This window comes from Pinus tabuliformis, chromosome 3_2, assembly GCF_031772625.1.
Source record: "Pinus tabuliformis cultivar Carrire ecotype Pingquan chromosome 3_2, CPIR1, whole genome shotgun sequence".
Taxonomy (NCBI): Eukaryota; Viridiplantae; Streptophyta; class Pinopsida; order Pinales; family Pinaceae; genus Pinus; species Pinus tabuliformis.
The window spans coordinates 203,633,345-203,650,382 of record NC_142302.1 but is presented as its reverse complement, the minus strand read 5'-3'; the positions used below and the strand labels follow the sequence as shown (position 1 = coordinate 203,650,382).

The 17,038-nt window shown below is 38.0% G+C and overlaps 3 pseudogenes; all 3 read left to right on the top strand.

Annotated features, from left to right (window-relative positions):
• Positions 1–2,952: 2,952 nt before the first annotated feature.
• Positions 2,953–4,119, top strand: LOC149180469 (uncharacterized; annotated as a pseudogene).
• A 33-nt stretch (positions 4,120–4,152) lies between these two features.
• Positions 4,153–5,986, top strand: LOC149180468 (uncharacterized; annotated as a pseudogene).
• Positions 5,987–5,988: 2 nt separating this feature from the next.
• LOC149180467 (uncharacterized) overlaps positions 5,989–17,038 on the top strand; it is a 55,440-nt pseudogene continuing 44,390 nt past the window's right edge.

Sequence of the window (17,038 nt, the reverse complement as noted above, 5' to 3'; positions counted from 1 at the left end):
AGGACTAGCATTTTGAAAATTTGATCGACGTAGTAGCTTAGATGCATGGATAAAAAACATAATAATGAAAAAGATTGATTATAACTTGCTTTTAAATTTTAGTGGAAAAGGTGGGAAATAATGAATTAAATGATGTCAGGAGGGTAAAGGAGGATGACATAGAGTACAATAGGTGAGGTGGTGTGATTACGTGGATGCACACTTGATTGGAAAATAATTAACCATAAATAAAAGTTGGTCAAGAATGGCTTCGAAAACCCAATTAACACTTTATGACACACCTTGAAGTTGTTTACAAGTGGAGGGGTATCTCAATTAATAGGAGCCATTGATTTTTCAATCCACTGATATATGAAAACCATTTTGCAATGGGTACCCCTTGTTTAAAACTTGATAAGGTGGGGCTATTGCAATTCATTGCATCAACGCAACCTTATGATCAGACGGTGGGTCTGTTGGGAAGTCATGTTAGCTTTATATTTTAAATTTTAGTTGGTGTGAAAACCACTTCTCCAAATTTTTCACTACGTTCATTTCTTTCCCTACCAGATTAGGCCTCAGCATATAATAAATAAAAACTTTGTAAAATGGATTATTGTTTTTGTATCTTTTTTCTATCCCATACAAAATCTTCATTTCTGCTTTTTGTTTCTCTTTCATTTTTTTTTTTTTGACAAAATAGTAAAAAAGAAAATTATGACTACAATAGGGCAAGTGATCTAGATGATTGAAACAATCATGACTCCTTGCAGTTGGATGCCTTACTCCTTAGCTATTTTCCGTAGTGATAATAACCTACTTAATATTTCCTACATGATATGTAAAAAGGATATATTTGTAGCACTTGATATTTGTAGGACTCTTAGCTAGTTTGGTTCCTAATTTTGTCATGGGTAGGTCACCACATATGATTTCTAGAACTCTTGGTGATACTAGTCCAGTGTCCATTATAGCTAAATTTACTTGATCTTCCAGTTGTAATTCCTTTTGTTGAGTCTAGAGAGCTTCTTCTTTAGCTTTTGATTCTACTTCATCTGGAAACCATTTATATTCTTCCTCTTTCCTTTTCTTTCCTCTTTGGCTCTTCGATTTTCCTTAGCTCTTCTTGTTTTCTCCACTTCTCTCCTAATTTATTCTTCCTCGTTCAAAATTTTAAGCTACTTTGGAAGCTTCTTGTGCTATCTGAGATGTATTTTCATGATTGATGCTTCTATCTTTTCCTGAATTTTTTCCACTTTTGCGTAGGCAAGATTATAGCCTATTCTTGAGATCAATTTTATAAAATTGAATTCATTATTATGTTTATTTTCCTCTACCTAGGTGTCTAACTAATATTCCCATTTATATCACATGATCTATAAAAATCTTTCACTAGGGATCTTGGATCATACCTATTGGACATCATGTCCTAAAAACAAAAAAGTGTCAGAGCCACAATATCTCCCTTATCCCTCTTGATGCCCTCCAATTCATATGCTCTCAGGTGGAAAGGAATATGTGGCCAAGGAGGCTTCTTGTCCTTGAGAGAGCTCCATCGACTCCTTTATAAAACTAATAAACTATTTCTTGGAACACTATCCGTATAGATTACAAATATGGGTAGTATGTGGGGAGCTTTTGTTGCTAAAAAGACTATGATGTAAGTACCACCCTGATCCACAAACTAATCACTGTCTAAGGGTGCTACCTGTTTGGATCTTTCTAACGTACATGGGGTGGTATCATCGAATGGAGTATTGTACAAGGTAACGATAAAATATTAACAAATATATCCATAAGCTGGTATATAATGATCCTCACATGAGATCTTGTAATAAATATGGATCAAATCCTTTTGAATGGTTCATATCCAGTTCAAGGTTGGGAATGTCATATTGACACAAACTATGTCTGTGAGGTAACATGCCATGAAAAAATAAGGTTGTTTTCCTTCTTCAAGGTTTTGATCTTGTTCAATACTATCCCTCAAAGATATTGACAAGATGTTTGGCTAGTTAGAAATCCTATATTTAACTGTCATGGTGTACATGAGTGGAACCCAACCTTCATGGAATATCATGGAATTGTGATAGACATAAATCTGACATCCCATAGAAATCACTAATTGAAAAAGGGTATGCAACATATTCATCAGATACTCTTTGTTTGGAAATTTTATAAAACTAGCCTTATTAATCCACCATGTCTTGAGTAGTTCTCTGGGAAAAATATTAATGTTTGTTAGTCAATATTCATCTAAATAAGCTTCTTCCTTAGGTATCATATATTTAATTTTGATGTAATAGGCATTGAAGGAGAAATAGGGTTATAATTTAGTTAATTATGTTGTAAGGTGTTCCCTTTTGGATGAACTCCCATCTTGTGTTTGTTGTCTTACTATGAACCGTCAGATCAACTGTTAGATGATTAAAATGTTTTCATCGGTTCATCCCACCACATGAAATTTAACTCAATGAAACCACCTTTCATTTATTTATTTGTACACGCTAGGGTTGAACACTGGGATTTTCTATCAGGTTTTTCATTTTATTACATGATGTATCTCCCGCTAGGATTTTTGCATGTGAGAATATGTAAGAATGTTTTGCCTTCTTTGAAATATTTGCAGGAATCCGTGGAGATTTTCCACTAATATATATTGGTATTACAACTATGATTTATTCATTGGTGCAAACTTGGCCTAATACATTATTAAGATAATCAATGTCATTAATAGAGGGTGAAACGGTGGGTTGAGTTTGGAGGCAAAGTGCCCTGTTTCACAATGAATGTTTTGACAGGATTGGGAGATATGAAAATTTAACTGCATGTGTTCACATTTTTAAATCTGGTATAGTTTTCCTCAATTTTTTTTGAAATTGTTTTACTTCTTCTTGGAATTTGAATTGTTAAGACTACTGTTTAATTCATCATTTCCCGTGACAAATATGAACTGTTGGTTAGTGAGTAGTCATGGAATTTTTGGATAACGCAATTTCAGTATGACTTAGAAGCCACCATGACAAATATCTTTGGGCAGATGAGGATGAGGAGATAGTTACTCAGGATAGAGATGGTGCAAAACTAAATGCAAGATGGAAATTTAAATTTATTGAAGGTGATTCTATGATAAGATTTAAAACTTTCTATAATAAATACTTGATAGCAGCAAAGATATCGTTTATTCTAGGGATGAAAGGGAAGGTGGTCTTGTAAACTGTACCACTAAGGTTGGATTCATCTATTGAGTGTGAATCCATCAGGGATGGATTTCATGCTAAACTTAAAACATGATATGGGAATTTTTTGCATGCAAATGGTGACCCTCCCCCATGGAGGAACATAGTAACCCATGACATCCCACATAGAACAACTGCTCAAGATTGGGTACTTTAGGAAGTTGGTGTCATGGAAATATTTGTTCCACCCTCTCCTACTCAACCTACTCCTATTGACCAGGAGTTAATTTCTAACTTGAATTTCGCTTATATTTTTCTACTTTCATGAAGGTATATCATCTCCTCTTCATTTTAATTGTGTGGAAAAAGAAATAGATTACCATTATTACGATATCAAAGCTACAATATGAAGTTGCTTTAGGGTTGTCATGGTTGCAATCTTCTTCGCCTCTGTGAGAATCACTGTGCAAACCTGATGGTTGAATTATCTACAATGCAATTAGTGATAATAATGGTGTTGTTAAGGATGGTTATGAGTAGCCCTCGTTCCTATTTAAGGGAAATAATTTGCAAGAGCTAACCAAAAAATTAGAGGGAGAAATTGGTCTTCCTGAAATCATTGTTTGTGAAAATCATCCTTAGACTGGAAAATTGTACCCATTGCGTTTTCATCTTCCTCCTAACCATTCATTCATCCATATACTTCTGGTTCAAGGAACATCCAAAGGTATGTGCATGCATATCTATCAATGTCCTTGCTTTTTATTTATATGATGATTATATAGTTTTTGAGTAAATAGGAAATATATTGAGTAGCAGCATGAGTTGAATTACCTTATCTAAATTAATTCTACAAAAGTTAATTAGAAACAATTAGGACTTAGATATTTTCCACTAATATATATTGGTATTACAACTTTGATTTCTTCACTGGTGGGAACTTGGCCCAACAGGTTATTAAGATGATCATTTTAATTTTGAAGAGAGGGTGAAAATGTGGGTTGAGTTTGGAGTTAAAATTCCCTATTTCACAATGAATGTTTTGACGAGATTGGAGGGTCTGAAACTCTAACTGCATATGTTCGCATTTTTAAATTTGTTATATTTTTCCTCAATTTTTTTTGAATTTTTTTTACTTCTTTCTAGAATCTGAATTCTTTAGATGTTAGGTTTTTTTTTTTCTATCTATCCATAGTCTCATAAACAAATTTTGTTGTATGCTGATGTTTACACTAGACTAGTAGTGTTAGTTGCCTTCAGACTACTAGTTAATTCATCGTTTCTTGTGACAGAATCTCAACTGTTGGTTGGTGAATAGTCATGGAATTTTTGTGAGGGCAATATCAGTATGACTTAGAAGCCAGCATGACAAATATATTTCGGTGGATGAGGATAAGGAGATAGTTATTGAGGACAGAGATGGTGAAAAACTAAATGCAAGATGGAAAGTTGAGTTTATTGAAGGTGATTTTGTGATAAGATTGAAAAGCTTCTATAACAAATAATTGACAACAACAAAGATACCATTTCTTCTAGGGATGACAAGGAAGAAGGTCTTGCAGACTGTACCACCAAGTTTGGGTTCATCTATTGAGTCGGAACCCATCAAGGATGGCTTTCATGTTAAAATTAAAACCCGATATGGGATTTTTTTTACGTGCAAATGGTGGCCCTCCCCCATGGAGGAAAAAAGTAACCCATGAAATACCACACATAACAATTACTCAAGATTGGGTACTTTGGGAAGTTTATGTGTTGGAAGTATTTCTTCCACCCTCTCCGACTTGACCTACTCCTGTTGACTTGGAGGTAATTTCTAAGTTAAATTTCACACATAGTTTTATAATTTCATGAAGGCACGTCATTTCATCTTAATATTAATAGTGTGGACAAAGAAATAGATTACAACTTTATTATTCTTTAAAAGCTACAATATGAAGTTTCTTTAGGATTGTCGTGGTTGTATGCTTATCCACCTCTACCAAAATCACCGACCAAGTTTGATGGTCGAATTATCTAGTATGCAACCAATGATGATAATGATGATGTTTAGGAGGGTTATGAGTGGTTTTCGTTCATGTTTAAGGGAAATAACTTGCAAGAGACCACAAAAATATTGGAGCATGAAACTGGTCTTCATGACATTATTGTTTATGAAAATCATCCTTTGACTTGAAAATTGTACCCATTATGTTTGCAACTTCATCCTAACCATTCATCCATGCATATAGTTCTGGTATAAGGAATGTCCAAAGGTATGTGCATGAATCTCTATCAATGCGTAATATTTTTATTTAAATGATGATTATATAGTTTTTCAGTAAATAGAAAACATATTGAGTAGCAACATGTGATGAATTACCTTATCTAAATTAATCCTACAAAAGTTAACTATATAACATTAGGCCCTGGATATTTTCCACTAATATGATTGCTTCACCAGTGGAAAATTCGCCCGATACAATATTGAGATAATTAGTGTCATTATGAATAGAGAATGAAATTTTGGGTTGAGTCTGGAGGAAAAGTGCCCCGTTTCACAATGAATGTTTTGACAAGATTCGGGGGTATGAAACTTTAACTGCACGTGTTCACATTTTTAAATTTGGTATAGTTTTCCTCAAATTTTCTTGAAATTGTTTTACTTCTTCCTGTAATTTGAATTGTTCAGGAGTCAGGTTTTTTTGTTTCTATCTATTCATGGTTTCATAAAAAAAATCTTGTTGTGTGTTGATGTTTACACTAGACTGGTGGCATTAGTTGCCTTTAGACTACTATTTAATTCATCATTTCCTGTGACAGAATCTGAATTGTTGGTTAGTGAGTAGTCATGGAATTTTTTGAGAAGGAAATGTCAGTACAACTTAGAATCCACCATGAAAAATATCTTTGAGAGAATGAGGATGAGGAGATAGTTACTTAGGATATAGATGGTGAAAAACTAAATGCAAGCTGGAAAGTTGAATTTATTAAAGGTGATTTTGGCATAAGATTGAAAAGTTGTTGTAAGAAATACTTGAAAGAAACAGAGATACCATTTCTCCCGGGGATGAAAGGGAAGAAGGTCTTGCATACTGTACCACCAAGGTTGGATTCATCTATTGAGTGGGAACCCATAAGGGATGGTTTTCATGTTAAACCTAAAACCTGATATGGGAATCTTTTGCATGCAAATGGTGGCCCTCACCCATGGAGGAATAAACTAACCCATGACATCCCACATAGAACATCTACTCAAGATTGGGTAGTTTGGGAAGTTGATGTGATGGAAATATTTATTCCACACTCTCCTACTCCACCTACTCCTATTGACTTGGAGGTAAATTCTAAGTTGAATTTCACTTATAGTTTTCTACTTTCATTAAGGCATATAATTTCCTCTTCATTTTAATAGTGGAAAAAGAAATCGATTAAAAATTTATTACGATTTCAATGCTATAATTTGAAGTTGCTTCGAGGTTGTCAAGGTTGAAATCTTCTTCACCTCTACGAGAATCACTGCCTAAGCATGATGGTCAAATTATCTACTATGAAATTATTGATGGTAATGGTGATGTTAAGGATGGTTATGTGTGGCCTTCATTCCTATTTAAGGGAAATAACTTTCAAGAGCTAACCAAAAAAATGGAGGAATAAACTGGTCTTCATGACATCATGTAAGTGAAAATCATCCTCTAATTGGAAAATTGTACCCATTGTGTTTTGAGCTTCCTCCTAACCATTCATCCATGCATATAGTTCTGGTCCAAGGAATGTCCAAAGGTATGTGCATGAATCTCTATCAATGTCTTAGATTTTTATTTATATGATGATTATATAGTTTTTGAGTAAATAGGAATGTTATAACATCATTTATCACCCTTGTATACTTGATGCTATAAGTCATGGCCCGTGGTAGCCCTTTCCCTATAGAATTGGTCCTTTTACTAAAAAACATTATTTTAAATTCCATACATGACTGCCTTTCAAAACGCACATGCACACTCAGGTCTAGCTATACACAACCTGCGTATATAATTTTAATTATTAAAAAACATAAAATCCCTATTTTATGGGTGGGGTTTACGGGTTACACCGGAAGCCCACCTACAGGAGCCTGTGGCCTAACTATATCCCAACTAAAACAATTGTTTTGGGGTAATATAAATACACCTCATGGGAAGGCCTAAGGGGGGAGAAGGATAGGATATTGATATTATATCCAATTGGTCCCTCATCAAGTCTGATTTATCCATGTGCCTCCTACACTCCCAGGTATAGGAAAACCTTATTTCCTCATAGAGATGTCCATGTCCTTTATTTGGCATCTATGTGTATGCATTTGAAAGAGGATTGTTGAGTCTTGGGCTGGAAAAATCTGAAGGAGCATTTCGCTTGGAGTCATGGTCGAATCAGGTTGTATTCTTCCATATTTCTTTACAAACATCAATAAATAAGCCTTGTATTGTTCCTATTAGTTATGATCTTTATGATTTAATTCATGTTATGATCTGATTATGTATGATCTCATGTTTTATATTTATATGTTTTTATGATCTAACGTTCATATCTTAAACATGCTTTGAACTAGTACTAGTATATATGCTTTTTTGGAATGAGTTGTAGGTTTTGAAGCATTGGAGGAAGCAGAGGGTTTGGACCCTATGTGAACATCCTCAAACGTAGGACCTACAGTTATTATCTCTTCATACCACTATAGTAGTTTAAGCATTAGGACTGCTTCTTTTCTTGCTACTTGTTGGTGTATGTCCTTCAATCTATTGGGGTTCTAAACCCATACCCTAAGGTTTTTTATTCCGTAACAAGGAAATATATTGAGTAGTATCATGATATGAATTAACTTATCTAAATTAATCCTACGAAACTTAATTAGAAACCATTAAGCCGTGGATATTTTCCACTAATATGTATTGGTATTACAGCTTTGATTTCTTCATTGGTGGGTACTTGACCCAATACATTATTAAGATAATTGATGTAATTATGAATAGAGGGTGAAATTGTGGATTGAGTATGGAGGAAAAGCACAATGTTTCAAAATGAATGTTTTGACAAGATTGGGGTCTTAAACTTTAACTGCATGCATTCACATTTTTAAATCTGGTATAGTTTTCCTCAGATTTTTGTGAAATTATTTTACCTTTTTCTAGAACTTGAATTCTTTAAGAGTTGAGTATATTTGTTTCGATCTATCCATAGTTTCATAAACACATATTGTTGTCTATTGATGTTTACACTAGTTTGGTGGCATTAGTTGCCTTCATACTACTATTTAATTCACTGTTAGCTGTTACCAAATCTGAACTGTTGGTTAGTGAGTACTCATTGAATTTTTTGAGAAGGCAATGTCAATACGAGTTAGAAGCCATCGTGAAAAATATATTTGGAAAGATGAGGATGAGGAGATAGTTACCTAGGATAGAGATGGTGCAAAACTAAATGCAATATGGAAAGTTAAATTTATTGAAGGTGATTATGTAATAAGACTAAAAATATGCTATAAACAATACTTGACAGCAACATAGATACCATTTCTTCTAGGGATGATAATGAAGAAGGTCTTGTAGACTGTACCTCCAAGATTGGATTCATATACTGAGTGGGAACCTGTTGATGGTACTGGACTCGCCAACATTCAGGGGATCACCCTAGTATGAAGTCCCAACTAGACCTCACACCATTTAGTGTGGGAGTCCCATCTGGTATGATGGCTTGATTGCCATTGTCTTAAGGATTTTCCTCAACTCTTTCTTGTCAGCACAAGAGAATAGTTTTCTTTGTCTTCAAGAAGTGAGCTTCGCATGCTTGGTGAGTGTAAGTTTCACTTATGTCAATGTTTCTTTCACTGTCAAGGTAGAGGGTGAGAGTGAGTTCTAGGTCGATTGGCAGTAGTCCCAACACTGTTAGGAACACACAACACAACAGGACATGCACAAATTTTGGCAGAGCAGTCCACACAGATGCGGAAATCACAAAATACAAGGTAAGATAACATGTATAGCACTCATGGATCAGTCCAAACGAGTGCAACGATTGTTACAGAAAGTTTCATGTGAAAGGTCTCTCTGATGTCCGGGAGAGTAGTCTACACGGGCGAGACAACATTAACAACATGTACAACTCATTTCCATTAATAGATTATGCATTACAACAAGTGAAACAGTTTGGATGTATAACACAGGTTAAAGAAACATGCATTACAAGTGTTAAAGATCAGTTTTACAATAGATACAATACATGTGTCAAAACGTGCTGGCCTGTTAGCAGGCTTTTGAATTAAGCGAAAGTTCCAAGACACATCGTTACACCATACATCACTAACCCCAAGTGCATGTCGTTGGAGCCACTACTTACTGCTCAAAGAAAATATTACAGACTGTCTTGGCTATGTGGGAAGAGTTGAGGGGAAAATTATTTTACAGGTATAAATGAGGGGGTATTTATAGCCAAGGGTGAAACTGAGCCTTGTGGCTGTTCAACTACCCTCATGACCGTTTGACTTCCATGACATTTCGACTTACATGACTCTTTATTCAACAAGTGGGTGTCTTGGACTTCCACGTTACATCACATTGATTGAAAACAAGCCCATAGTGGAGATGTGGGTGACATGACTCATGACGTGACTCGACATGACTTAACATGACAATGCTGGTACATTCGTGCTGCTACTGGAGTACATGTCGAGCTATAGTGCTGTTGGGTGATGGATGTCTTCATGGTGTTTTATAGCTTCACCTCCACATGGAAAAGTGCACAGAGTCTTCGATGGTCCTTGGTTCACTTCATGTAGCTTTAGCATGGTGTTCCTTGCTAGATTGTTGGAAGGCTTGACAGGCTCATCTGTTCGCGAAGGTGCAAGTCCATCGTGTTTTTCCACCTCGCATGCTTCGTTCATTCGTCCATTGGTGAACCTGTCATTCTGCATGTGCTACCTTCGTTCATCCCATTCTTTGTATTTCCATGTTTGTTGGTGTACCTGTACTTGTAGTCACTCACGACGAGATGACATTAAATCCAAAACCTTCTCATCTACCATGACAAATGATCATTTAGGATGCAGGTGACCGAGAGAGGCAGCAAGGTTGTGAAGTGGGATGACGACTCTGGGCACTAATGATGAAAACTGCACAAGAGTCATTGAGTGATGGAGATAGGCAATCTGAGATGACAGTGACTACCTGTGAGGTCTGACTCAGTTGGGAGGAAAAATTGTGCAATTTTTGGGAGGGATAGTCTGGGCTGCTGGAAGGCAAGGCAAGAATGCTATATGCATTTTTCAGAACAAATGGGAAGAGGGGCTGGACAGCCAGATTTGTGCAATTCTCTAGAGGAATGGGCCAGGTTGCATGAAGGGTTAGTAGGCAGGGATTGTGCAGGTTTTTTGGGGAACTTCTCGAGAGACTGGCAGCCAAAACTACACAATTCCTAAAGGGAACTATCAGTTGGCTGCTGGGTCAATGGCAGCCAAAACTACGCGATTCCTAGATGAAACTGCCAGTTGGCTGTTGGAGTCACTAGCAGTAGAAATTGCGTAATTCTTGGAGGGAATTGGAAGTCTGCTGCTAGGGGTTGCTGAAAAGGAAAACTTCATTGAGGCCGAGAGGCTGGCCTGCTGATCACCTCTATGCAATTTCTGAGCTGAGCTGACTGATAGGCAATGGGAGGCCTGCTCATGAACATTGCACAATTTCTGAGCTGAGTTGATTGATGGGCAGTGGGAGGCCTGATCATGAACATTGCACAATTTCTGAGATGAACAGTTGGTCGGCTGTCGGGATGAATCACTGGGAATATTGCACAATTTTCTGAGGGAGAAAGGGATGAGCACTTGGTGTCTGTCTAGCTTGTTCTTGCAATTTCCTCAGTCAGTTGAGCAGGTGAGATCAGTGGCCTCTGCGTAATTTTTTAGGGGAGTTAGTCCCGGGGTGACTGTCAGGTCTTATTGTCTGGGTGGCTAGCATGAGAGTTGATTGAATTTCTTGTGGGAAACACAACTTGAAAAGACTAGCTTGGTTATTTTGCATTGTTCTAGTTGATAGTCGATCGAGTCGATGGCAGGGTGATGGTCTGAAATTTAGAGGGGAGTCTGGTCATAAGAAATTTAGAAAAAATGGCTAAGTGTGTGAACAATCGAAATATGCATAGGTGATCATACAAACACACACTTGCATGACTTAACGACGAAACGACCAAACCATCTAGACACACATGTTCAACATGACTGACCAACGGTGTAAGTGACAAGCACGACACTTGTGATTGATTGTTCATTGATCGAGACGACGCTTGCATGATAGTGAATGTGACTCCATGTGTGGGTGCGACGGATGCTTTCATAGCGAACACAACAAGAACATATGAAGCGAAGACTTTTAGCATAACCAGAACATGGTCGCAAGCATGACTTAGACATCAACATGTAGAGACTTGAATGTAATGAAAAAGAAAGACGAATGTAAAGACTCACACGAGCTCACAGAGTGAACCTGATTGTGTATAGTCTTCAAGTGAGACTCTTCAAAGGAGGTGCTAAAATTAGTGTAGGCTAAAATTTTGGAGGGTGGTTGTAGCACTACAACACTTGGTGAGACACTGGTAGAACTCGAGCTTCTTTGTTTTGGTTCATTTTTAGCATAGGACCTTGGTCTTTCGAGGAGTATTGAATCTCTATGTGGGTTACTACTTTGTTTCCCCACTTACCCCATGGACATACATGGTTCACCCTTTGCCACTCAGTCAAACACAATCAAAAGTTCAGCTTAGATCTCAGTGTTTCGAATCCAGGAAGGGTAGTTTAGCTTGCGAGTTGAAGATTTTCAGAGTATAAGTTTTCATCTCTGGTGTTGCTCCGCTACCAACAGGCCTAGACAGTACCCCGACAGAGTCATGTATGAAACATACATTGCTCCACTGCCAGCGAGCCTGGTCTGTACCATGATGGATTTGCACACTTCACCTCTCTACGCGGGAAGCCTTTCTCTTCTTTCGCCTTTGTATTTTTCAAGAGGATTGTGCATAGGAATTTATTTATTTTTGGGGCATAAGAGGGATCCTGACTTTTTGAGAGCAGAAGAGGTCATTCCTTCATAGAAGCATATAATACATTTGACATAGGTGTGATCATTTAGATTTTCCCCTTCTCCATTTCTACTAGTTGGATGAGCTTGAACACACAGAGCAGAAGGCTGAGTACAGGCATGGGGCTTCCAAGTGTGGACACAGGTTCATGGTTGGAATGAAACTTCCCTTGCAGATGGTTTGTATTTTCCATCAGGACTTCATTAGCCAAAAGTTACAACCAAGCATAGAGAAAGCGAACATAAGATTGTCCAAGTGTTGCAGTGTCACAAGTTTCCTCAAATTTAAGCCACATACTCTATTCAAAATCCAGGATGTAGTAGTTGACAACACTTATTTTTGGAAACAAAAACAATGATATATCAAACAAACAAAATGAACGTGAATAAAAATAGTAAGAAAAATCAAACAACGCAAAAGCAAAGATAATAAACAAAACAAACGAAATGAAAGAACAAGCAACAAGCAGACTATGTACATGGCATGGGCATGGTCTGACCTACTAAAAATAATGTTTGAGATCTTGACAATTGGCAGGAAGGTTGTCAATCCTCCTACCTAGTGATTGCAAATGATACGTGTGTGGGCTAAGCCTCCCATAGACCAGTGCAAGTCCACCGAGCTCTGCTACCAGAACCTAGTGGCATTCTAGAAGACCTTCAAGTGAAGACAACACCACTGTTTCAGGTACTATGTGCAACATGGGCTCGGATGATGGCACGGGGTATTTGTTTTTATTCTAGGATGGGTTCAAGTTTTTGAAGTCAATGCGTAAGAGGATTTCCCCAGATTTCTTATGTGAAAGATTTAAGTTAGAAAACCAAGTATGATGAAAAAATTTGCAAGTAATCCAAACACTTAAAATGTTATTCAATCTTTTCGGTGAAAGGAGTGCAAACAACATGTATGTGTTACCTGTTCTTTTCTGCAATGAATTTTCTCCTCCTTTACTCAAAATCTCATGTTGGATTGCTCGTGTGCAATGTGTACTCATGTCATCATCTACTTGTGCAGGCCCATCCCGGTATTGTTCGATCAAGCAGTGAATGATTTGTCGCTTTGTAGTATGTATCTTGTACCAAGATTGGTCGTCTTCAGATCGTGGTAGATTCCTAGGTTGCTTTGTTCGTTCGTAGTGTTGGTATTTTGTATGTTCAACATGAGTGCTTCATACTTAGCGTCGTTGTTTGTGCCTTAGAACTTCAAAAGGCTCGAAATCATGCATTTTTTATTGTTTTGGATAATTGAGATACACTCAGTCCTTGAGCCATCATGTGTTCCCGATCTGTCAAGACTCATGGTCCACAACGTGTCTGTATATGGACGGTTTGGTGTGCTAGTACTACTGCTACTACCGTTGTTGCTACAACTGCTACTATCGGAAAAAAAAAAAATTGTACAAGTATCATTATCATCATTTGGGCAAGGAAGGAGTCCCAACTACTTGTCTGATGAGGTTGGAGCTGGCCATGTAGGATAAAACTCCAATGTCTTTTCCAGGAGGTAGTTGCCAAACATGAGTTTTACGAAGGCCAACGGTTCATTCTTGCTGTTAAGGGGAGTGACATTGTGTTTCATATACCTCTTGGATAAAACCTAGATTTGGTTATGCCTTCCCTTGTATGGAAGCCACATGTGAGACCAGTCTATAGAAAAATATCCATCTAGCTTGCTGGACTAGTCTCTGTTGAGTAGCAAGCCATATGCTTTTGGTATGTCCACAAAAACTATGTTGATGCATTGGTGGAATCGACTGTAATGGGATAGTTGGATGATCACATCTCGAAGTTCACCAATGGCTGGTACTGAGGTTCTATCAAGTTGGATGATTCTCGTAGATGTTTCGCTCCATCATGCATTGATCTTCTTAGCAATGGAGAGCAGCATGGCATTCGCCGTCTTACCAAAATCAACTAAGTAGTTGTGAACATTGTAGTTGAAAAATTCAAATGAAAGCAGAAATGGGGGGCAACCTGAGTTTGCTTCTTCCATCTGGAGTGTATTGAGCACATAGATAGTGATCTGGGAGTTGTGCATGCTCCCTTGTTGGTAGAGGCTACGATGTATGCTGCGATTTTTCCCAACATACGCAGCAGGATATCTCGCTGACTTTGGACTTTGGCTAACTCGAACAAACTGATGTTCGCCCAAGTTTTCTTCATGTCATTGACTATGTTATAGTCTAGAGGTGGTAGACTCACCGAGGTGTCCAGGGTGGAATGGATGTTCGTGCTGTCCAACGGAGTGTTCTGCAACTTGCTTCTCATGGATGTACTCTTATCCACCACTGTCTTCCTAGACTTGCTTTGTGTTTGTTGCTTTGAGATAGCCGGTGGATCGGCCTTCTTTATCAACTAGCTCACTTTATCTTGCATTTCCCCAAGTGTAGGGGGAGCCCATTTACTCCTAAAGATTATAACGATCATTTTTCTTTTGGGGCTGCTTCTTGGTTTTCATCTTCAAGATTACTTGCGAGCACTGATACGAATTCACCACATGCCCAAAACTTGGTGTTTCATTAGGTGCAACCTCTTCATTATCATTAGTGTCTTCCAGCTGCTCCTGCATATCACCTTCCGCATCGAGTGGATGACTGTAGACAAAGGTAACGACTTGCTTCCAATCTGAACAAGATTTCTCGAGGTGGAACTCTTCATGGAAGGAACATAAACTAGGATCAACGCACTGATCGAGTTGGAACATGGGCTTCTACGTAAATTTGGAAGAAAACCGGTTGTTTCTTGATTATCTGGTTGATGAGTTGTTTTCTTGTCTTTGTCTGTGTTATCGGGAAATCTAGTGTCTATGTAGAGCTTCTAGTCCCACTAAGACTGGTAGCTATCTTAGAAACAAACAAACTAAAACTACTTCTGTTTTCCTTTATGAGAAGTAGATAAGAGAGGAACAAAGGAGACCAACCTCTGTCTTGCGCTTGGTTCCTTGCTTGATTCCTCTCCCTTCTGATAGATCTTTTCCACTCGCTTCCTCGTCTACCCAGCTTCAAATAGCACCTGTGGAATCAAAGCAGCATAACACTATCCAAGAACAGAGATCTACTATCATAAACAATATAGGACCAGATATATATTGACCACACAAATGCATATATCATCAATCATACAAGAATGTGGAGGAAAACTTGAATAGCTTTATTAATATCAAGAATAGGAAAGAGGATTACAACCAATTGTTCTGACCCAGCGTCATCCTCTCAGCAAGAAAGCCCTTCTTCACCTCATGAAAAGCTTAGATCACCCAACACTATGATGTTACACCAAGAAACCAACAACACTTCCTTACAAGATACAAAATTCCAGCCTTTGGATCTCTGGGATGAGGGATCCATATATAGATGATTGCAGGGAGGTGAGTCAGCTTTTGAGATTTGATTAGTGTCCTCTCTCTAATAGTTCTTGATTCCACTTGGAGATTGATGATCTCTTACTCATCCCTGGGCGAATTCAGAGAGGCAAGTGTCATAGGAGAAGTTTCTGGAAGATTGCATGTCGAACCACCTTGCAAACTGTCTCTGCCATTTGTCCACTCTCGCTCATCACACCTTGCAAAAGAGCTATCCAATATGCATCGCACCTTTTACTCTGGGTAGGTGGGATGCATTGCACCTTCTGCACTGGGAAGTCTGTATGGTCTAGATTTGACCAGTTCTGAGCAGTTTTCTGTGGAGAACTTCTGGGAGATGATGTAATCAGCTGACCTTATTCCTTTGGGATGTGAAACAACACTTTTAGGGACTTAGGAGCCCTTGGTTTATGGACATATATGATTGGGGTTGTAGTGCCCAAAAATGTCTATAACAATTGCCCCCTAAAGCATGAGGTCATTAATGTTTTGATGTCGGGTGAAATGCTTTATCATGAGGATCCGAAGTTTTTTCAAGCTGGAAGGTGACCTGTAATAAGATACAATACAATACATTATCTTCATAATATTTTCATGATCTAGCTAAGGCGGGCATTCCCATGCTCAGTTTTATAAATTCATTTTCATGTACATAGGATAGACAATCGTCTGTGTGCAGACTGATTATTCTGGTAGAGCCATCATCCCTTAGATTGGATGATTATCTATGCAGCAATGATGTACATTTGATGTCTTTATTTTCTTGAATATATATCATAGCTCGGATGGATGAAACTAGATCTGGGGTCTTCAATCTCGTTCGATCTTCACTCAAAGTACAATTCGATCCATGTGAGATATGTTCTGGAATCGAACATGGAAAGACATCGCCTGATTATCAGCCAGTGATGTAAGCTGTTAACAGGCGCGAGAGGAATCACCGATAATGAGATGAACCTCAAGGTACAACAGTACAATTCACGTGGTGTGAAAAAGGGACTTGGCATCGAACACCACGCAAAATCTTTCGGTCGAAGGCCATTGATGTAAACCTGTTGCCAGAAGTGAGAAACTTGCCATTGAGGCATGCAAGCTTCAAAGTACTAAAAGGGTTGTTCCTAGATCGACTTCCTGGAATATGATCTGATGTCGACAAGAAGCGATATATCATAGGAGGGCCTTAATGAATCCCACATCTATGACATGGAATGGAGCAAATGATTTTAATGGAGGTGAAAAAGATCTAATGATATAAGGTTCAGGGTGGCGGTCATGAAAGAATGGAGCGTAAATGTATTGTAGTGGATGAGACACAGGTGAATTCTCTGAGCGACTTCTCTTGAACATACCGGTGACACTGACATGATGGATTGGTAGCGTTAACCCCAAATGTGGATGGTGTGATGGACCAATGGTGATATGACCAGTGAATGGAACAA